At 40.0% G+C, this 23,667-nt stretch overlaps 1 long non-coding RNA gene across 1 annotated transcript in view; it reads left to right on the top strand.

Annotated features, from left to right (window-relative positions):
• LOC118689582 (uncharacterized) overlaps nucleotides 1-23,667 on the top strand; it is a 489,442-nt gene that overhangs the window by 440,290 nt on the left and 25,485 nt on the right. Inside the window, exons 7-12 of the long non-coding RNA XR_008508531.1 lie at nucleotides 8,959-10,365; nucleotides 12,163-13,709; nucleotides 13,821-15,633; nucleotides 16,812-16,927; nucleotides 20,758-20,872; nucleotides 22,218-22,362. This is a non-coding gene — a long non-coding RNA (uncharacterized LOC118689582). The remainder of the gene's footprint in view (nucleotides 1-8,958; nucleotides 10,366-12,162; nucleotides 13,710-13,820; nucleotides 15,634-16,811; nucleotides 16,928-20,757; nucleotides 20,873-22,217; nucleotides 22,363-23,667) is intronic.

Here is a 23,667-nt window from a genome sequence, read left to right on the forward strand (position 1 = left end):
CTATGATAATAGAAATAAAATAAATACTCCAGAATCTAGTTAGCTCAGCTTCCTCAACCATTTTGACATAACCACAGGGAGGGCGTCCTAGAGGCCCCAGATGCTCCACTGGAAGACTTTTCAAAATAAAGCCTTATTAGTAAGGCCATCTGACTTTTCTCCCTTCCCTGCTGTGATATTTGGTGAATAAGACATAAACCATTCCAGTGAAATGTTCAGGCCTGAAAAATGGTGCGTTTTGCACCAAAACCATGGAGGCTGACGGGTGCCTGAGCAGAAAAGGAGATAGATGAGTAAGGTGTTGAAGCTGGCCCACCACCATCCCACTGTTTCAGAGAGAAAGGGAGTTCTACGTTCAGGAATTGATGTAGGGTAGATGTGAAGCAAAGGAGTGAAATCCATCTTGTTTTCTTCTAAGAGATGCCAGCTGAGCTGGAGTGATGCTGTGCAGTAGATTGCAATGAAAACATGCAGCTTGTGATAAGCTGACAGGAGCTGGACTGAGCATAAATAGCTTAGAAACATCAGTGGGTAAAGGCAAAGCTTTTGCTTTTGTATTTTGAAAGGACATATTTGCTATGCTTTGCTTTTTAGAATATAACACATTGTGTTAATACCAGCAACTGTATTTATAACACCTTATGCTTCCCATGTGTCAAATTTTTGTCCTTATATATGCATGTTCTCATTTTTTGAGCTATGGAACCATTATAATTATGGTTAGAACTTTGTGACTGAGGGTATGAGACTTTCTCAGCATGACTAACTGTTTTCTCAAGACATCCTGGCTGCAGTGGTGTAACTGTGCTGACATTTGCACAGATGGGCAGATGGTACCTGGGCCATGTCTGGTTGCAGCGCAGACCTGAAGATCCTAGATGAAGAAGCCAAGCCACTGTGTTTTGGCCTTATTTATAAGAAAACTGCTTCTCAGCAAATGTAGCCTGTGTTATCCTTTCTGCTAATGAAAAAATGGTGAGCCACAGCAAAACAAACCCGCAGCCAAAACATACGTTTTGGCCATGGGTCACAACGATTTGTATCAGATATCTCTGTGTGTTTGTTCCGTACCAACAAAAACATTTACTGTCCTTGGGTAATACAGAAGAGGGCAAACATCCACAAGTCTGACTGACTATGGAAGGTTATAAGATATATCAAAATTGGTAAATTGTGCTTGAAAACCATGCAGGATGAGAACAAAATTGTGTAACTGGGAAATGGTCTTCTAGCGGTGGAATCTGAATTCTGATTTCTCATTATCTGGAATAATTTCCTCACTCTCAAGAGAGAGATTTTGCATCAAAGAAGCCAGCAGATGTTAGGTTCACTGAGAAACATGATCCTTCAGATAGGAGGAGAGGGAGAGTAGACATGGTGTGCTTTGGCGTACATGCGACGACAGATTCAGTGAAATCTTATTGTTTCCTAATTTTAATTCTGAGAATGAATCTCAGAATTTGCTACAGATAACTGGCTAATGTCTACTAGCTGCTGACAAGAATTTTCTGTCCTAATTTGTGATTGACAGCTAAGTAATTTGGATGGATTTGAGCTGAGGGACTTGTCATGGTCTGGCCTCCTGCATCTTGGTGCCAGGTCTCTTTGCAGCTTTGCTACCAACTTCCTGCTATGGACTTTTGTGTTCAACTTTCATTATTTCACTTGAACCTGTTTGGGAAAAGCTCATCATTGTAACACCATTTTAGAAGTGGCTTTTCATGGATACAGCTAATGGAATTTATGCAGTAAAATGCTGCTACTGAAGTCCTCTGATAAACCAGACGGACTGGAAAATTGCTGATTTAGGGTATGAGTGGATAGGATGGCAAATGTTATCATGTGTTTGAAACTGGTTTATGCATATACCACTCTATTTTTTTTTAACAGTCCGAGAATTACAGAAGCCTTCCACAAATATAGCTCTCTGTTTTAAGCACCAACATCATAACGGGTTTTTATATTCTTTATCTGCTCTGCACTTATGTAGTCCTGGAAGAGCTCCATGGACTTCAAGAGTCAAGGCAATACTGCAATTATATAGCATTAGAATGCCTGTTCTTCAGCAAAGAGATTAGGTAATGTAACAAAACCAATGAACCAAGGCCAGCTATGGTGTAAACAGTGATTTTACTTCTTGAACCAAAGTCTTAAATGGTGGAAATGAACCTGCTGTGTTCTAAAATACCCTTTTTTAATCTCTTTTATGTCAGTAGCATAGACAAAAGGGTTGGAGTGGCAGCAAAAAAAACCCCTATTTAATATCTTAAATGCTGCAAAACTCTTCTACTGCATCTTTTCTTTGTTGCTGCTTTTCCTGCTCCATGCCCATTTCTGCACCTAGTGATATGGAAGCTGAACATGGCCAAAGACTGACTGTACTTACAGCAAGATCCATATATAAAAGGGCATTTGAATTAGTCATCACTTTGCCTATAGATTTCAGAAGGTTAGATCTCCAGCTAGGGCAGATATAAACTTCTTCGAAGTATAAAGGTAGCTCAGGCAGGTGGGTTCAACGAGTTTCGTGTAGCAACTGGGAGCAAAGCACTGAGATTAACAGGTATGTGCTGATTCTTGTGATTAGGCCAGAAAAGCTCTCTCAGTGCTGTCCTGTGCTGCAGAGATATATCTTGTAATCAAGGACTGAATGTTTAAGGCTTTGAACACACACCTGTAATGAAACAACTAACAGGTGGGATTTCTCTGCCTGCAACCAGGCTTTCTTCTTCTGTGGCTTTCTGGGATCAGCAAATATCTGTATGATGCCTGGGGAGCAAATTCTCAGCTGCTGAAGCTCCACCATTGCATTGGTGTTGTTCAGGACTGTGGAGGAGTCCTGGCTCATTCCCACTCTGGAAGCAATGACTAGGAACTGCCCTAAGCCTCACGTTGTCCAGTGTCACTGCACTGGTGTGTGCCAAGAGAGGAAGTAAGCAACCTAGAGGGCATCTGGAAAGAGAGAAGACAGGAGAAACTCAGTTTGGCAGATGCTGGAGCACAGCAGGTTTCCAGCAGTTTATTCTGAGTGTATTTGTTTGCTAAATAACCATGCTTTACTGCAGTGGAGTATCTTCAGCTTCAGTAATATTTTGCTGTTATTATTAAAGACCAAAGTGGACAGCAGTTATAGGAACGTGGTGGTGCTCCTGACTAGGATTCACTAGGATTCATTAACCTTTCAGACACTGTGTGATTTTAGAAGGGCTGTTTTTTCCTAATTTTTTCTAATTCCTGTAGTTCTCAAACATGCCTGTTTTAATAGCAAGAAGTTAAACTGCAGAAAGGTCATGTTATCTGGTTTGTGCATAGGCTGCCTCCATCACACTTGTGTGTAATCAAAGAAAATATAATTACAGCTCTGCAAATTTGAGGCCAAATCCTGCAGTTTAGTCTGCTCATCCTCTGCTCACATAAATGGGTGAGTCCTTGGGTTTTGCTTGGCTAACAAGTACCATCCTGTATTAACAGACAGGAAATCTTTTCTAGGATTTAGAGCAGCTGGCATATTAAATCCAGTAGACCAACTGAAACCTTGGTATCAGGCAGCAATGATTCTTCAGAAATGACTGTAGCTGTACCAGTCTTACATTTCAGGACTGAGATCAGAACCAGACTCAGTCTGCTGAAAAATAAAGCAGTTCTGTCATTTGCTGGTAATGAGGAATCACTTACCCAAATCATAAATCTATGTCCAGGCTGAGGTTGTACACTATAAATATGTTACATGGACTCCATGGGGTGCTCTTCTAAATAAGCTCCACAGTATTTACTAATAAGTCCCTTTTTTCTTCTTCATGCACCTTGTCCTCTAAGGGTGATAGATGTTTCTCCACTAGCATTTTGATCCAATCCTATTAAAACCATTTTTAGTTCCAGGAGGACTTTTGATCTTTTTTTGTCTTCCAAAACTATTACAAATATTCACAAATTCAGGGTCATGCTGTATGTAACCACAGACCTTTAAATACAAATATTTGAGGTGGGATTTATGGGAGGGAATGGTTTGCAACAGGGTTTCTCAAAACAGGGTATGAAGTGCTGGGAGGGAGAGGTAAAAAAGCAAATTATTAATTCTGCTTCTAACATTAGTACCATTTTGCATGTGACAAGGCAGAGGATGAATAGAATAGTTCACCAGGTAGAGAGGCACAGGGCAGAGTCATTTGCAAAGCTCTGGTTTACAGAATTTTAAAAAGTAAATGCACTTATTCCTAGGCTGTAGATTAAGGTGTATTGTTCAGCATCAGCTGGCTCCTAGTTATCCCTGACTTTACAATGTTTACAGCATTCTCCACTCTGGTAATGCTGCCTCAGAAACTCCTCTGCCCTATGTGAAAGTGCTGTGCACTTCTTGCTTACCAAGGGACTTAAGTTAATATAAGAGCACTCAATGTTCTAAAGTTAAATACCAAAGGACCAATACCTGAAAGGTCTACAACTAAAAGCATCAGGCTACACAATTTCCTATTTACTATAGATGGTATATTTAGTAACTAATCATCCAACCTAATAATATAAAATAGTATTTGACAAAAAGGTCAAGTGTTTAATATTAGGGCTAGGAGAGTCATAAAAATCTATGAGGGGAATGCTCCATGAAACAGCCAGCCAGCTGCAGCTCCCGGCTCTGTCACTGTATCTCTCAGTTACTCCTTTCATTCTATAAAAATGTCACAGTCTCTTAAGCTCAAATTATTCCATACGTTTCCTGCTTCTGGAGGATGTAACTCTACAGTAGGCTCAGTCCCTGGTTGCCAGGCCAAACAGCTTTACTCTGGAAGTTTCCTCTCTTTAAGTCATCCAGAGATCTTCAAAAAATGTCATAGTTTATGGTGTAAACAAAAGTTCCCTGGATATTGTGGAGAACTCTGTATTTTATGGAAATCCTATTAGAATGCAATGAAAGAGACTTTTAAAATTAAATAATTGCTTTATAATACCTAGCAAATTTTATGTCCCAGGTTTGTCAGCCAACTGGACCTCAGCCAGAGGAGTGAGAGGGAGTGAACCAAATTGAGAGCAGGTGTAGATGAGCCCAACTTTCACATTCCTTTTCAACTTGACCACCACATGCAGGGACTAGAAGGAACCACTGGTTCTAGAGCAACCTGGGCATCAGCCATGTTTTAGAACCTCATTGTCATTGTGAAACATGAAAACAAAACACAGAAACAGCAACTGAGACTAAATGCTGTACTCAGATCCAGACTGGAGGACACACGTACAAGATTTTATTGTTAATACTGTCCTTCCTTAGCTCCCATCTCTCTGATACTTTTCCCACACTGTTATTCATTACTCCCTTCATGACTGTTGGAAGTTTGGATTTTTTATCATCTTCTATTTGCCTGCAGGGACCTCAGTTATTTTACTTCTGCTCAGGGGATCCCACTTCAATTGCAGCTGTTTGAATTAAAATAGTTCCTTGCTGCATCTCCTGGCTGAGGAAAGTGCAAGTACTGTCATGGCCAGCAGAACAAACAGGTGACTCAGTTCCACCCTGTAACTCATTTCTGTGGCATTTTTCTGTAAACTCATGTGGTTTAATAGCAGGTGGAGGAGTTTGGGTTTTGGGGTTTTTTTTTGGATCAGCAACTATATACTACAGGGTGGGGGGTGGTATTTGGAAAAAAAATGGGACACACCTTTTAATTCTCATGAAAGCATTTTCATGGGAAGCCTTCTTACAACAACAGAGTGAGAACAAGTTAAATATTTTGTTTCAAAGGGATTATCCCTACCCAGCAGGGAACAGCTGGCATAAAACGTTGATCCACCTCCCATTGCAAACAAGAGCCAAACTCCTGTTGATTTCATTGGTACAGAATCAAGCTCTTACTAAGTCCATGGCCAGCTTTGCACAACCTCTGTCTCTGTCTGCTTCTCTTACATATAGGCCTGACCCTCTCTGGTCATGGAGAACCCAGGATGAGTTATGGCTGAAGAGAAATTGAAAGCATTTTAAGGTATAAATAAGTAAATTAGTGTAACGGCTTTTTCCAAATATGTTCAGTTGTGGAGTACATCACAAGCAGCCCCACTGACTTCAGTCTAGCCCATCTGTCTAGATAGCCAAGTAACAAGCAGCAAGTTGTATCCAGGATCTTGACTCACTAAAATGAGCAGCCACAAACTTATTTTCTCTCCAGAGCATTCACATCAAGGCATAGATGTGTGTAGAACTGTTTAGAGAACATACATTTTTACAAAAATAACTGGACAATTTTTATGATCTCTGATATTGATAGGCTTCCTGTTAACCACATCCAGTTATATTCTTTGTCATGGTTATATTGTTTGAATGAGTTTCTGCTAAGTGGCAGAGAAGGCTGAAACTGTTAGTGCCTAGGAGTTGGGAAAAAATGTCATAACAAGTGATTGGGTTGTTAAGAGCCTCATTGTATGTGACAGTGAAAAAACTGGGCCTGTACTGTCATATGTCATCTAAAAGTTAACACTATGAACAAGATGTTTTCATATCCTTTCTAATACTTTGAGATAGACCAAAATTTATCATAGCTACCTTCATTTTACTCAGTTAATAATGAATGATCAGTGAAACATTTTGGAATAAGAAAGCTAGATGATTCATGTAAGCTCTGCTGTGAAAGGTTTTCAAAGTTTAAAGCACAAAAAGAGAAAGTAAAGGTAACTGTATCATTTAAAAGACAAAAAAAAATATGTAGGAGAGATGAGAAGTTTTAATTGAATAACATAGTTTGTGAGATCATCATACAGGTTTGATTTTTTGATAATCAGATTGAGTTTCTTTCATGTTCAACATTTGCATGAGTTCTCAAACAATGAAACTGTCTTTGTGGGCCTTTCTTTGACTTCATGACCATCATGATTTTCAGGGATGAAAGTCATGCTTTGATGATAATGGTGTGATTGTATGGGTGCTGTATAAACTGCAGTTTTTAACTGCTGGGGAAGGTGCTGTGTAAAAAGCTGTGTTTCTTCTTCTTTATTGGAACTGATCCAAGTTATAAAGAGTCCAAAGTCTCACTCAACTGTTCATAGATTAGAAGCTATCAAAAAATTTTGCCACAGAAAAATTATATGGCATTCCTGTTATGCACACACCTCTATTCTTAGTTTACACCAAGAATAAAGGGCCAAATTCTCTTCTGGAATAAACATCACAATTTTTTTTGCTGTCTGTTGAGCTTCCACTACCTTTTCCAGCAGAGACAGAGTTCATGTAAAGAGACAGGTCTTTACCTCTCCAAATTCTACTGTCAGTATTTGGAGACTTCTTGAATCTTTGTGCCAGTGCACAGAAAGAAGTATAATATGATGCATGCATGACTTCATCATAAAACTTCAACTTCTGGAGCCTGTGGGTGGGGAGTTAAGTGTCCCATTTAGATAGTCTGTAATAATAATTGTCATTCCTCTTGCATCTTATTCACAAGTGTGTAAGGATCCTGTTTCTGAAAGACTGGACATGCTGAACTGCTGTTCTGGACTAGTACTTTAGTCCCTGATCTTTTGTATTGTTAGGCCTACTTCTTTTGAACTTCATGGCTGGTTAAAAATTTGAGGTATTCTAGGTTTTACTAGCTATGAGGAGAAAGTGTTGTGAGAGTCACAAACTGCTTTTATATAACTATATATCTACAAAGAGAGGACAAAGATCTGTTTTTCTGACCCCTGGACAAGTCAAACAGCTATAAAAATAAAATAAGTTCCTCCAATTGCCCATGAGACCTCTTTTAGCCAGAGCCCACTGCTTATGCTCACCCTTGGCCTCTCATAGGGATGCACTGGCTGTATGTCCTGCCACCTCTCTTCATTTCTGCAGTGCCTCTGTGGCTTTTCTTCCTCCCCATTCTGGTGGTCTCTCAGCATAATATTGAGGAACTGTTCTTCTCTCATAGTTCATGTCTCTGATCAGACTGGCCTTGTCTTTGCTGTGTGCAGTGACACGTGCCTGCACTTTGCTTGAAGACTGAGTACCTTCACCAAGGAGTTGAGTTGCTCCTTCCCAGCCAGCTCAGCTGAAGGGCAATGACTACTACCAGCTCTGACAATGTTTCATCCATACACTTCTACATCTGGTTTATAGCAAAATTATTCCCATAATTCCTGACATCATGAAAAAGCAAGCCTGAAAAGAAGAGGAATAAACATAGAGTGGTTTAAAATTGTGTACCAGGAATAATTAAATTCTTAGTAAGAGACTTCTGTCATTTCTCTATTTTCACTCACCATGAGGAGGACAGCATGTTCTCATCTCTGCAGAGTCACTTAAATTACTTGATTAAAGTGCATGTTGCAGAACCTAATCTGGACATTTGGAACCTCCTTGCTGTTTTCTCAAGGTATTTGTTAGATGAAGAAAAAAAAAAGTCCTGTGCTTAGTTCATCTTCTTATATTGTAGATATATTTTCCAGACATTTGCAAATAGAGTAAAGAACAAGAGTTCTTCAGCTATTTGAAGTCTTTGAAAGAAGAAAGGCAGTTTAGATTACCAGCAGCCTACAATGTGCGTGGCACAAAAATGTCAGTTTTAATGGCAAAGTTCAGGATAAAACTGTGTCAGCTCATTTAATCATTTACCATGAAATACCAGTTATCTTAATCTTACATGCAGTCCTTAAGTCTGCTGCATATTTTTGTGTAATTGAATCCTGTCCCTAAAAGGGACAAAGCAGGGAATTTGCTTTTTAGTAAAAAGTTAGGCTCTAAATGTTCCTGTTTATAAATTGTACTTGTGGCATTGTCAGATATTTTGATAGTGAGCAGCTAATATTTCTGATGAGTCTATTTTTTCTCTGTTTCCTATTTGTCTTCCATGCTACAGAAATCATATTAGTATTCAGTTTCTATGGAACTTAACTGAATTCTCTGGAAAAAAACTGCAGATATTGTTCCCAGAACTTAAGGCAAATAAATTAGAATCTAACCCAGATGACACATTTTATTCATGTGGTTTGCTTTCCGTCTAGATACCTGATGTATTACTTCATCAGCAAATTCAACAAGGCCAAGATGTCTTCATTTTCCTTCAGAGCAAGAGCTGTAAGAGCAGTGTGGTGGAAGTATTGGTCTTCTGTGGCCAGGCGGTGAGAGCCCATCGACAGCTGTGATGAGCAGAGCAGACACGGGAGACAGGAGGCAGCTGAAGCCAAAGAGGACCCACGCCTGGAGCTGTGTCTGTGTGATTGGAGCAGAGAGAGGCCAGGACCCAAGGAAATCCCAGCAGCAAGGGAAAAAAACAGATTGACTCTCAGTGACTCATTTAGCTCCTGGATTGGACAGATCTCTCCCCTGCTGGCAATTTGGCTGAGCATCAATGGACAGATACCAGGATGAATAGCTTAAAATAATTAGGGGTTGGGAATTTGCAAAACTGCTAGCCATCCAATTCTTTACTGTGCAATGCGAGGCAGAAAAAAGAAATTACATTTAGGTTATTAAATATTAAGTCAGTGGATTTACTTCCATTTGGTGCAGAACAGGAAACTGGCTAAAATTCAACATTTATATCATTGTGTTGATGGTCTGTTTATCACTGAGCAAGTAAGTGCTTTTTGGCAGGTCAAGCTCTTTGACACATGGGGCAAATGCGTGGTTAATTTCTCCCAAACAGAAGAATTAATGTAATAATAATTAACACAGATGAGAACAGAATTAAAATCAAGTACAGTCAGGAGTTTAGTTTAATGCCAGGTGTCTCACATTCTAGATGTTCTGGGGCCAGATTTTTCCTGTTGAAGGTAGCAAGGGTTTTGCCTTTGGCACTTCTGGGAGCTGAAGTGGGCCTTGGACGTAAAGAGACAGGATTCCCTGTACTTTCTATTCAATGCACAAAACCAGAAGCAACAGGCTCATTTAGTATCAGTAAAGGTCAGTTAAAATTATAGAGACATCCTTTGGAGCAAATCCTCTGCCTTGCATTTGCATATTTATGAATTAGAGATTACGACAGGCTATTTCATTTATTAGAGCAGCACTGCTATAGTTAATAGTCTGTCAGTACTTCCATTATAAACCCCGTTTTTCAGTGTTTAATATCTCAGCCATTTAAAATCACATCAGGAAGCAAGTCATTCTTATGTTGCTGGCCATGAGCTATTTTTTGTTATGGATTATTTTCAATAATGAAATACTGCTCATCATATATGCAGATGAGCCACAGCATTTCTGTTGGAGGGACATAGCAAGGTGTGTAGTTTCATTGTGGCTTTGTTTTTCTTTAGGAAAGAAGGGAAAAGAGGGATTTGACCAATCATGTCAACTGTGGCCTTATGTTTGAAGAACAGTTTTTCAAGCAACTGCTCTCAGAGGCAAGGCTGGTTCTCAGTGGGAAATCAGGTTGCTGTTTGCTTGCCAGTGGTGACCAAGGTAAACAGGTGAGGATGGTTACCCTGTCCCTCTGATGTTTCTTGTCTGCCAGTCATGGGTGAAGCACTCTAGACAAGAAAGCAGTGAACAAAAAAGAGCCTTTAGAAGTAACAGGAGTCACAATTACAAATTCAGAAATCTGGCCTCTTTTTAAGTGTCTGCCAGCAGCAAAGAAGTGCAGTACTGTCCTGACTTTATTGCTGATATTTAGGGTAGAGGGGTTGCTAAGGCTTAAGGGGAAGTTATGAAGCAACTTGCACATGTCCCTAAACTGAACAGTGTCATTTATTCCGGCAGTCTCACATCACTCTCCTTCCAAACAGCCCCACTTTGCTTTTATAGAAGTTCACTAGAAAGTAACTGCCTGGCAAGGGCAAATGTTCAGACTACAACACCAATTTTTAACTTGCTAGGGCAGCAAAAAGTTACTCTTCAGCATAGCTGAAAGAAGCTGCTCTTGCACTATAACCTTTTGCCCTATGAAAAGAGAAACAGTCCAAACAGAAACTCCAGGGGAGTGGTTTGTTTTCAAGGTCTTGAAAATCATTTGCTGCCTCACTAACTGACAAGTTAGAAATCAAATTCACAAAGAGAAAAAAAATTAAGCTTCGTGCAAAATATCTTTTGCTCTTTTGCCTCACAAATGGAGTTGGAGGTGGGAACATAGTCCATATTTTCCACCTTTCTCGCCATAAATATCTCTGTGCACAACTGAGGGTTCCAGGGAAACCAGCAATGGCAGGCCAGAAACACTCTGAAACATCATATTCAATCCAATTGGTGCATTGCAGCTAATCAACCCGTGCACTAGGCAAGACCCAGGGCTTGGCTTCTGTGCCACCTTCTGTAAATTTTGACTGAATTAAGATTAACAACAGGTCTGGAAGTTAAATTACACAAACATTTTTTTAAGCACATGTAAGACAAGATTGCGACAAAAAGTCTCTGATCTTAAATCCCCCAAATCCAAACAGTGAGCCAAACTTCTCATCCAGTCTCTCATCAACATCATGAGAACCAAGAGACCAGATCAAGGCACTCCACTCAGGCTTATGGAAAATCTGTTCCAGATCCAAGTGGCAAGGGCTAATCAGTAGTGCTTTCTTAAAACAACAGTATTTGGGATATTTTGTAACTAATTGCTAAGTAAAAGTCCATTTTCCAGACTCCTTCCAGAGTTGCCATTGTAAAAAACAATCTTCCTTCCCTAGGCACATCACAGTGCCTTTTCAGCCAAAAATTATCTCTGATCAGTATAAGTGATCATAACTCAGAAGGAGGCAGACTACAGAAATTTTAACTCTTTTGAATACAAAATTACTTCAATAGTTTTATTAAAAAGGTATAACCCAAATGAGGGCGGGGGGGTGGGGTCGTGGTTCTGCCAAACATGTAGAAAATGTCATACATTTTAAAAGTATGAAGTATTACCTGCTATCTGCTGGAAACTCTGTCCAGGCTCAGTAAGCTATCTGGACAGGATTGTTTACTAGATACATTTGTTATTCTTTGTCTTTAATTTGTAGTGACATAAAATCTTGCACAACTGACATGAGTGCATCCTTAAATGCTAAAAATACTAATTATTATGCAATTAGTCAACAGGATATGTGTAATTGTGCAATACCAGCATTCCTGGGTGTGGTTAAGTACATAGGTAGAATGCCAACAGTCATCTAGATGTAGTATTATAAAATTACACAGCAACATACACCCTGGGTGGATACTCTAATTATATTTTACATTTAAACAATAGCTACATTAGCAAAATGGAACTTATTATTTTTAAAAATATCTTCCCACAGGCAGGGATCATAGGACGTGATGGTAATAATATTGCCCAAATAGAGTAACTTCCATCTCCCAAGGGACTCAGTCTTCTTCATAAACATACAAATAGGAGACAGAAACCAGGCATAAAGAGCCCTTCATTCACTCATGGCATAAAACCACCCCAAAACAGACACATGACAATTGCTGAATCATGCACTGGAATAACTGAAAGCAGAGAACCACCAGGAAGGACTTTCTATCTCATGAAAAATCACATGAGATTAACCAGAAATGTGACTAGAACTGTTATATTTTTATGACTTACTAGACATTAGGACAATCCTTAAACCATGATGAAAACAGATCCACACAGTGAATCAAATTCTTCTTTGAACTTAGCCAGAAGATCTAGGTTACAGCCACCTAATGTCTTGAGCTTTTGAGTTAATTCTGATCTCTGCTAAGATTTACTGTGAATGTGGTGTGAAAGTCTGCTGCACTCCCAGCCAAAAGCTCCCTGCCTGGTCATCCCTCATTCTTCCTGTGCAACATCTGCAGTGACTGAGAGGTATGCATGTCACTGGGGCCAGCACTACAGAGATGGTAACTTACAAAGTATAAACAGAAAACATGGCACACAGTATTTACTCTCTTTTGATATGGTTTCAAGGTGAGAAATCCAGGAGAAGGATGGAAAGGTGAAAATTCCAACACCAAAAAACTAAAGAACCCTATGCTGTGACTCATCATTAATGTAAAATGTCAGAGCCTAAAGCTCTGCTTTTTTCATGTACCTGGGTGCAGAAGGGTGAGGTGCCCTCTGAGGATGATTTTATCTTTTACTTTTGAGTCTGAAGATCTTGAATGTGGTTTGGCAAGTTCATAAGAATACTGTGATGAAGTTGAGTTGAGTTTCCATCTGGAAATGATGCACACAGAGATGTAAGAAAGCTTGAGGAGAAAACTGCAGATGCTGGAAGAAGAATCAGCAGTGCACATGAATGAGGTTAAAAATCGCAGACAATTAGCTACAAGATGACTCCTACTAAATAAATCATCAAAGACTTGACTACTGCTTCCAGGTTTCTACTGTGATATTAGCTCATTGGAACAGTCAAAAAGATGTTAATTTGGCCAAAGTTTTAGAAATGTGTTATTCTTGTTTGAATTAACAAATCAACCAACAAGGCCAATCTATACTATCTTGCCAAGGCTATAAAGATTCTAGGGAAGCTATTATATTTAATGCTCAGGATCTAAGGCCCCATGATATGCAAAATAAGCCTCTTTGTGTTAAATGAGAGCTGAGTGGGAAAGAAAACCTGATCTTGTCATGGAATTTCACATCTTGTTTCAGCATTCATGAAAGTGCTTTGGATGTCCAATTTGATAGAGAAGCACATTTTTTTTCTGTATGCCTCCACAGACCAAGCCTTGCTCTGTTTTCATTTAGTTAAATCCAAGATTCAAAGTAAAAAGAAAATATTCCAATTGCTTCCAGTAGGCATCCAATCAATCTTGTGCCATGGTTTTACTTAAATGTAAATTCAGTGCTAAGTTCTTCCCAAGAAAAAGAGAGGTAAGTGATACGAGTCTGCACACAAACTTTCCACCCTCCTGTTATTTGCTGCTGATAGAACCTATCCTTTGGCTTGGCAAAAACTTCTTAATTTGTCTGGTCTATCTGCAGGGTTGACTGGTGTAAAAAGAATGCTCGCCTCGACCTTCTTTATTGCTACATCGAGGCAGCTCACTACAGTTGTGCTCTTTTCTACTGCTTGAGATTTACTTGTGTCCCTGGTGTGTTGTGATAAGCCTCTGAATGGCAGTGCTGTGAAGGTTTTGTTCTTCCCAAAGACTCTCCTGAGGTTCAGTGAAGGCAAGTAGGGTTTGCTTGGGTTTAAAGGTAAATTGTACATGTCACTATAATAAAGGGAAATATGCAAAGTGTTGGTTGAATTTAATAGGAATTTGGAATGTTTGACTTGTCACAAGGCCAGTTAGTATTATGTGGACTTCTGACATTGCTCATAGCAGGAGGACCTCACCCCATGGTGAGTGCCAGGTCAAGGCCTAGTTGTCACATACATGCAATTTAAACCACTTTCAGAATTGGTCTTAAGTCTTACTGTCACTTAGTAGTATAAAATTAGAAACATGATCTGAAAAACACTAGAGAGAAATACTGAAGTTTTGCACATCAAAAAGGCTAATTAGAAACTCTTCTTTTATAACAAATAAGCCAAGCATATTGACATTAATTATAGGAAATACTCAAGGTTTGGAATAATCTATTGAAGAGCACAGACGTATACCAAATCCTGTGTAAATGAGTGTGTGCAACTGTTCTGCAGGTAACACGTTTAATTATAAAATAAGCTGTGTGATCAGGTTTCTTTTTAAGGGGTAGAACATCATAAATTGGGTTTCTCTCTCTTACTTGCTCTTACTCAACTCAGTGAGATTGTTATTTCTGTAGTTATATCTGTTCATCACAGCCTAATATGAATTCCAGGGGCTTGGAGCAGATTCTTCTTGTACCTGAAGTAGTAATAGTTCTGTTTGCTTTCATACTAGTAATTCTGTAGGTGTTCTGTCAGCTTTACTGGAATTGGATCACTGTAACTAGCAGCAGAATTTGTTCTCTGATGGTAAAATTCCTTTGGCTTCAAAAAAAGCAAATGGAATTCATAACTGCTTTTGTATTTTTCAATCTGTGTTCCAGAGCTGACTAGTGGCATTGGTTTCTTAAAAAAATACTATGACTACGATTTGCTACATTGCCCATTAGTTTTGCTAGTAGAGATCTTAACAACCCTGTGAAGAAAATTTCACATATCCCTTCTTTTACCCTGTCTGGCTGCAAAGAAATCCTCTTAACTTTTGATAGCTTTACTTCATGGGGAAGAGGTTCTTCTCTGTCGGGGCCATGACAGGTGGGCTCAGCAGGCTGAGTCACTCCTCCCCAGATGCTCCTTTCATCTTACTCACTGCCTCCATACAGATGAAAGATGCTGTGCTTTCCAGGTCAAGTCTCATTAATGAATCTCCCAAATACTTGTCTAAGCATACTCCTTAAATTAGAGGAGATGTCTACCTGCACTGTGGCCATTGTAGATTATCACCCAGCTGGGACTGGTAAGCTTCCTGAAGCCTGCTCCACAATCTCCACACCATCCTGCAAATGCCAGGGCTTAGCACTTTTGCTCTTAGAAACACCATCTGCAAGGGCAAATGTTGGTAGGGAATTGGTTGCTCTCTCCCATCACTACTAGAGAATATTGATGTTACCATTGCTGGTTCAACTTCTTTAATTCTCCTAATTTTCCTAACAATTGTCTTAACATTTCACAGGTGTGTCCAGAGCTACTGTGTCGCAAAAGTTCTAAAAAGCTCATGGTAAAGTGTCTGCTTTCACCTCTCAGATTCAAGCTGATTAAAGGGTTTGAGGAAAAGTGCCATGGGCAATAAAGAACAATGAAGATCATTTAGATGAGCTGCAGGTATCATTTCAGATCACTAAAAAGTAGGAAAAAATAATTGTACTCTAATATTAAAACAGTCATCTCTATATAGCCTCAAGAATTGTCAACAACTGGCCTCCAGTCTAGCTTGAAGATTTTGGTAATCTCACCACATGCTGCCCAAGTCTGAACAAGATTGCCTAGGCCACAGGTACATAACACTGGCCAAACTTCAGTATCTGGCCTGTTCTTACACTTCTGCTTGTGAACATCCACTACTGGTAATTAGCAGTCATGAAATATTGGAATAGTTGGGTTTTTTCAGCCTTGTGTTCTTGATCTTAGGTTTTTATGTTTCCCTCATTTTTAGTGAGTCTGAAAAGGAGACAGCTTCTGTCCTAATTACACTGTGATAAGGAAAACCAGCAGTTTTTACTGACCCTGGTCACCCAAGGGCATCCTTTTACAAAGAGACACCTCTGACACATGGATCCATGTTGACTGACATGATAGATGCAGCACTTGTAAAAGAAACCAGCTTGGAGTTGCATATCATTTAGTGGCAACTAAATGCAGAAAAGAGTTGCAAGAGTGGGAGCAACGGGAGATTGTCAGTTGGTTGTGAAGTCAGAATGAAAGTTTTAAATATAATTTCATCTATTTGAGAGGCAGATGGCTCTGTTAGTAACTATTCCTTACATATAGATCAGACTTCTAAAGTCTGCTTTGGATAAAAGTATATAAAAAAACCTCAACCCATGAGCTTTTGCCTTCAGTGTGCAGTCAGTAGATTAGAAGGAAAAGGAGCTGTTACACCTGTGAAATTATATTTGACTCAAAGATAGTTTAGCATGATAATGAAGGTGAAAGTTCAAAATATAGTGTGATATCTGTACAAAGTGTATTGAGCAGCTGTCTAACTTTTTTGTTCTTGCTTGAAATCTAAAATTTGGTTTCAAATAAAAATCACTTCCTACCAGTTCATATAATACAAGTATGTTATTGAATTCTGACTGAGGCAGTGTTGCTCAGAGATGGGGGCCCAGTCCTGGCCTTGTGGCATGGGGTTAGGAGCATTTTGCAGCATGTGACAGTTTCCAGACCACAGGCAATTCTGACTTTAGGGAAAGGTGAAGGAGGTGGACACCTACCCTAGAGAGAAATTACAGGCAGCAAAATAGCCAAGTCACCGATGAAAACTTTCTATTTCTTTCTAGCACTACTGGTCTTCTGATGAAATTTTCAAAATTTGGGATGAGTGGCAACTTTTTCAGCAAATCCAAGGGAGCCAGAATAGGGATGGTCAGCTTAGCAAGAGATACCAAGGCACCAGGTAAGATGACAGCCTTGTGGGAGAAGAGATGGAGGGGCAAGGCAGGGTGGCTTATGGAGGGGATCTGACTGCAGCAGGGTGTGCAGGGGAGGGAGAGACTGCTGCCTGTCAGGATATAAAACTGGTGCTGAGGGTTAGGTGCTGGAATCATCTGTCTGAAAAGAGAAGGGCAGAGAAGGAGAGCAGTAAAACTTTGGGGTTGGCATTGTGAGTGGCAGAGAGAAGAACAGGGCTCCTTCTGCGCCCACCCTGCTTCTAGGTAGAAGCTAGCTGGCTACAGCTCCAGGAATGAGGGGGGTTCATTGTCTCTGAGTTCATGACATTATTTAAAAATAAAAAAGGGCAGAGAAGCCTAAATCTCTTACTGCTTGACTGGGCAAACAAGAGCTTAACAATGAAGGGAAAGTCTTTCTACCTTCCCCCAAAAGCAGCTAATCTTCAGCCAAAGGCTTTACCTGGGGCTTTTCTGGAGGCCACCTCTGCCCCGTGGGTGACATCCCTGTCTCTGCTTGAGCCTGGCAGGGCAGTGAGAGTGCCAAGCACCTCTGAGCCATGAGGGGGATATTGAGGAAGGAGGGAGCTTTTTGCTAGCTAATTAGCAGCACTTTGGTGGTTTCTGCAGTCCACTGTAACCTTCACAAGACCTGCAGTGAAGGAGAGATATTTGGGGATATATGGTTGAGGCTGGAAGTCGATTTATTTGAGCTCTTCTTTCTTTGAGCATTGAGTTCATTGTTCTTCCAGCTCCCTTTAGAGACCATGCCATCAGCTGTCCAGGCTGGGCAGCCCAGAGTCAAAAGGAAAGGAGCCTTTTGCCCATCAATGTCACATAAATCAGAGCCCAAATCTGTAAAATGTGAGAAAATGAGAGATTCGATTATCCATATGTATCACTCTGGATTTATTCCAGATTGCTTCATTAATAGCAATCAAAGACATCACTTTAATGGATTTTTTATCCTCAAAATTATGATCATGGGGAATTTGTTCTGGCTATTGGTTTTGAAAAGGCTTTTGATTCTCTTCAATAGCCTTAACTTATTTCAGATTTAGGTAACAGTAGGATTTGGTCTTAAATATGTTAGATAGGTCAATCTCCTTTATTCAAATCCACTGTTATGTTAAAACTAATGACCACAGTTTGAAGATGATTTATATACTGAGGCTTAGACATGAGAGTCTTTTTTCTCTGATACTTTTGCTGTTACAGAGGAGCCTTTGTTTTGGGAGAAGTCACTGTTTTTAAGGGAAAAGTCAGTGATGTTTTCAATTTTGCTCTTAGTTGGAGGATATGTTATTTTTTTAATGAAGATTTTCTTTAATGGAGATTATGCTGGAAGTCACTGAATGATGTTCATGTTTCTTCTTTGTTAATTGGGGTAAAACTCTTAAAGCCATTAGGTGATTTAAATGTAGCTCTATTTGAGCAATATCCTTTATTGGATCCCCCATTATCCTTTAAACATCTTGGTGTGCAAGGGGATAAAATTAGAATGAATTTGTTTGCTTTAAATTGCCAGCCTCTGCTTGATAAAACTATTAGCTATTTAGCTAATTGGGCTGCTCTTCCATTATCATTAATTGGCAGAATTGATACAATTAAAATGGGGGGTTTATCCAAAGTGTATGTGTTTTTTCCTAGGTATTCCTATCAAGTTTCCTATCATGTTCAGGGAGTCTTACATTCTGCAATTAGTTTTGTTTTCAAGGTTAGAGGTAAATTCAAGATTGATTTTGAAACTCTGCAGCTTCTTACAGAGTCAGCTGGACTGACTCCTGCTAACTGTGTTGTTATTTTTATTTGCCTCGGTGCAAGGCATTTGGTGATTTAGGCAATGCCCAGCGTTACTGGGCTGTGGGGAGGTGCAGCCACAGACTGGGCACACCCGCTTTGCAGAGGCTCAGGGCGAGGCTTGTCCCAGCCTGTGCCCAGCAAGGTGCTAACCACCCATCATTCCCTGGCCCACCAAGTATTTTAACACAGCCAGAACTTTTAAGCACGCGAGCCCAGTGAAGTCAATCAGCTTACTCATAGTAGTAAAGTTAAACAAAGGCCACCCTTGGTTGGGGCCGCAGTAATCATCACCTTGTCAGTTTGGGGCTCCCACCGAATGCATTGCAAAACGGCACCACTTTCCCCTGACACCTTGGCTGCTCTCAGCTGGTGCTGCCCTCCCTGGGAGCAGGGCAGGACACTGGGTTTGGAGCAGTTGCTCTGCTAATCCCCATGTCATGTGTCCAAAGCATTGAGAAACTGCAGCCTCAGCTCCTGCCATCCCTGGTGGACATGCCATCCCTTTTAGCTGCTAGTGCAAATCGTGCTTCTCCCTTCGAACGCTGTGATTCATGTCAGCCATTAGCCTCAAATAAATGAATGGGCTGAAAGAAAATTAAAACCAAATCACGCTTCTGTCAAAGGGAGGTCTCGTTGACAAGCAGGGCCTCTATTGCCAGAATTAGTCATCTGGGTCTGCCTTTTGCACCAGAGACTAAGAAAACCAGAGGATGATTAATTGGGCAGGACCAGGGGGATGTTGCCCCTCCCCTAGAGCTGACCAGTGGGGGCAGTTTCTAAATCACACCATGAGGGCAATAGTTACATCACTGACCACCACCGTTACCCCTGCTTCACTTTCACCACCATTTTATGTGGTGCTGGGGTACCACATCTGTTCCTCACCACCCAAACATGCCTTTTAACTGTGATTTTCTTTACCTTATCTTGCAAGCCATGTAGAGCTGGGTCTATTGCCTTTTAAAGCTGCTTAAAATAATTTCTATCTAGAATATAAAATAGTTTTGTGCAAAATAATTATTTAAAATGTTTTGTCTGTAAAATATGTGCAAATATAATAATATATCATTTTAACTAAAAAACAAATCAGGCTCTTTTCTGTAGACATGATCCAGTACGTGTGTAACATGTTTGAACAGTGGAGCAAACTTGATGCAATGCTGCCCTTCTTTAATTCATTTGAGTCATTGTCATTTTAGACTATACCAAAGTCATTTCATGAAACACATCATGCTTCATGGGTTAATCCTGATTTAGCTGTGACGCTTTGCTTTTGGGTATTATCTAAATTGTTTTGCCCATCTCTTCTTCATTCATTTTGCCTGTCATGAATATCATTCTACATGGATTTCACTCATACATTTATTTGTATTTAAATTATGCATCTCTTTAAGGAGATAGACCCATCAAGTGATACAATACCTGATGGCACAAAGAATGAGGCATTGTTTACTTTTGCATAAAAAGCCACAAAGATGGAGCACACAGTTTATAGGATACTAATGAATTATTTGGATGGTTGATCTTAAGTCAGACTCAATCCAGCTAAGCTTGGTAGCCAATGCATTTGAAATGTAATGGATAATAGTCCAAGAGCCAAATATATTGCAGGTCTAGCTTGCATGGATTGGCCCTTATGGACAACCTTATTGAGGCACCTTTGCTCTGAGTGGCTGGGGAAGTGCCTCATTACAGGCTCACTTCGTGCCACTCCAGGGAGGAGGCTGGCCTGCTGCTCCAGGCCTTGCACACTCCTGGGGAGACAGAGAGCACCTGAGCCTCTGGGGCCACAACCTGGCATGTTCCATGAGCTCTGAATGAATTCGCTGGAATGAAAGTCACCTTGGGCTGAGGGGCCTGTTGCAGCTCCTTTGGAAAGAGTGAGTACTCCCACAGTGCAGTTAGGAACCCCACCCTGCCACAGACTCCCCATGACTCAGGGAAAAGGAGGAGGGAGCAGAAACAGAACCTTAGAATGAGGGTTCTACCTCACAGCACCAAATGCACTGATCCTGTATTTCTGAATTATTTGCAGCAAATAAGGAGATCATCACACTAGGTAAAACTCAAGTGAAGGAGATGAGTATCAAGCCCAGGCAGAGCAGAGGAGCCCCAGTGCAGGAGCCAGTCCTCCCAGTGCAACCTTTAAGGTACATTAGGGCTAAACCTCCTTCATGGTGGTGTTGCTGTTTATTTCCTGCCGTATCAGCTCTGAATTTGGCTTATTGTCACCAGTAAAGAGTCCAGAATAAGGGACATCCTGGGTTGAAACATTACTGTGGCATACAATGCCTCCTCCTCATTTGAAAGTAGAGATATAACTCTGTATGTCATTAACTAAGACAATAATAAATTAATCCAATAGCCAAGTAATAGTGCTGTAATGCTTTCATGTATGAATTGCAATGTGAATACTGAACTTTTCATTTCATGGTTGAAAAATACATGAGTTGACCCAAATATTAATTTCTGTATTTCAATCATTTACATATTATGGGTCAATAATCATTTCTTTCACAAATGACTTTTCAAATGAGAAGCAGTATATTGTAATGGTCTATCATATTTACAAACATCCCATTGTTTTCCTAACTTAGTATTTAAAATATACTGGACAAGATATTGTTTGCTAAATACAATACAAAACTGGGTCATGTAAAATTCAGATACTATTTTCTTTTAGTCTTATCCATAATTTATAATATTCATAAACAATGGAGTGGCAGGCCTCTGCCCCTGGCAGGCCCACGTCCCCACTTTGGAATGGGCATAGTTTTCCAGCAACGGTTTAGGAGACCTGACACCTCTTTCTGCTCTTTCCTGATCTTAAAAATCTCACCCCTTTGAGCAACAATCCCTCTGAAGACCCAGCACTGTCAGAAGAATTAATGGTGGGGGTTTTGAGAAGTTTAATACTTCCCAAGATTTCTTTACAGCATGCAATGACATCCAACAAAATGCCCAGAATGCCTTTTTTCAATTACTTTGCAAAGCTAAAATAGTATAAATAATCCTGGGTTTTGCTTACTGGTCTTGAACTTAGTCCATCATTTTGGGCTGTTCATTGTTTCATCATATTCTACCCCTTTATTAGCCAACATATCCCACAGAAACCTTTTGTCTTAGAGTAAATGTGTTCAAGTGTTCAAGTACTGAATTAATCAGGGACTAGTGCAACATATATATGCTGCCCAGCAAGATGAATTTACACATCTGCCTTTTCCCCTAATTATAATTCCAGAGGTTGAATGTCAACAGCATATGGGTATATCCTCAAAGAGGCATGCAAACACACATACAGGCACACACACTGTACATTAATCTCTCTTGGCTTATCTGTTGCTGTCTTTAATTTGTATACTTCAAAATTGAGTGGTGAGGTCATTTATTAGACTGTTTCTGTGAATTTTATGTAGTGATAAGAAAGCAGTAACATGCAATTTGTTTTTATAGGACTCACTTTTGTAAGTATGATCTAATGTTTTCTTCCTTTAGCTGAACAGTGAGGAAGAGGTGATTTCAGAGCTAACTAAGAGTTAACTGGCTACGTTTCAGCTGTCACCATTGTCTTAAATCTACATAGAGAGTGGAGAGAGCCAGAGAGGTATAAGTACAGCAGGACGCTGGGAAAAAAATGTTTGTAAGTAGAAATTTCTCCTCATAGCAAATTTTTCCAGTTTATCTTGATTTTTTCTTTGCTTATTTTTTAAACACAACATGTGATGGAGACGATTGTTATTATCCAAAGGACCTGACTTGCTGGCTCACTGCATCTCTGTTTATGAAATGCCATAACAAAAGTGAGCTCACGCTTGTGTGCTTCCAATGCGTGATGTTCCTGTGTGCCAGATGGGCACTTTCATGACTGTATGAGCGTGGATTATTTCATTTCCTACATCTGGGACTCCAAATGGCTGCACAGAATGCCACAGGAGAGAGGAACAGATCTTCAGCTGGGGAAACCTACCTTCACAGGGGAGCCAGCTACATCAGAGGGGATAAGGCAGAAAAGCCCCAACTGATATCTGAAAGTTCACATAAATCAGGGCCATAAGGGAAACCTTTAGAACCAGGAACAAGACAAAAATAAACAATAACTAATGTTGGATGTCAGCTGTGCAGAGGGGGGAGGGAAAATAAACCATAAGCAGTTTCTTGTCTGGCCACAGAAGATGTGTTTGGAATGCTGTTTTGTATTTCAGCTCAGAAACTCTGCTGTGACCTTCAGACATTGCTGGGTATTACAAGTTCTGCAGATAGCCAGAGAGAAATATTCCAAGGAGAGGTGGCATATACTCTGCCATACTAGTTAATGTTGTGTGTGTATTGCTCACAGCCCATCCCAAACTGTGGCAAGGCAGCCTTGTTAAAACAGTGTGGAATCCTACAGTAATGGTAGTCAGGAATGCTAGTTAGTCATAATGTTGTTGCAGGATTTGGGATAATTAGTTGTTTGTTTGTGGCATAAGAGTGCTTTCTTTTCTTTTTTTTTTTTAAACTCAAAACAACGAGACCAGATCCTCAGTATAGTGAGGGTCTGGCTCACTACACTTTTGCAGAGTATGTTGCATTTCAGAGCTAGCAAACAGGAGGAGATGGTGAGAAGAATTAGCTGTAGCAGAAAAAAATATAGTTAAGTCAGTGACTTTCTTAAGATGAAAGAGAGCAAACCCCCAAAAGAGAGCAAATGAAAAAAGTCATGAACAAAAAGAAAGAGCTTGTGACACAAAGTAAGAAAAATAAACAGCAGTTGATTTAACTATTTTGCATAAGATATTTACAAACCACAGCATATTACTGTTTGCTTTATGCATTTTCACATCCTGCTCAGTTTAAAGCAGTAATTTTCTGCAAGGACAACAGAGGGAAAAAAATGCTTTACACTGCTTATATTAATTACATTTTTTTCATTACCCGTCATGTTTTCTACAGGCTTGTGTATTAT

This window comes from Molothrus ater, chromosome 9, assembly GCF_012460135.2.
Source record: "Molothrus ater isolate BHLD 08-10-18 breed brown headed cowbird chromosome 9, BPBGC_Mater_1.1, whole genome shotgun sequence".
Classification (NCBI taxonomy): Eukaryota; Metazoa; Chordata; class Aves; order Passeriformes; family Icteridae; genus Molothrus; species Molothrus ater.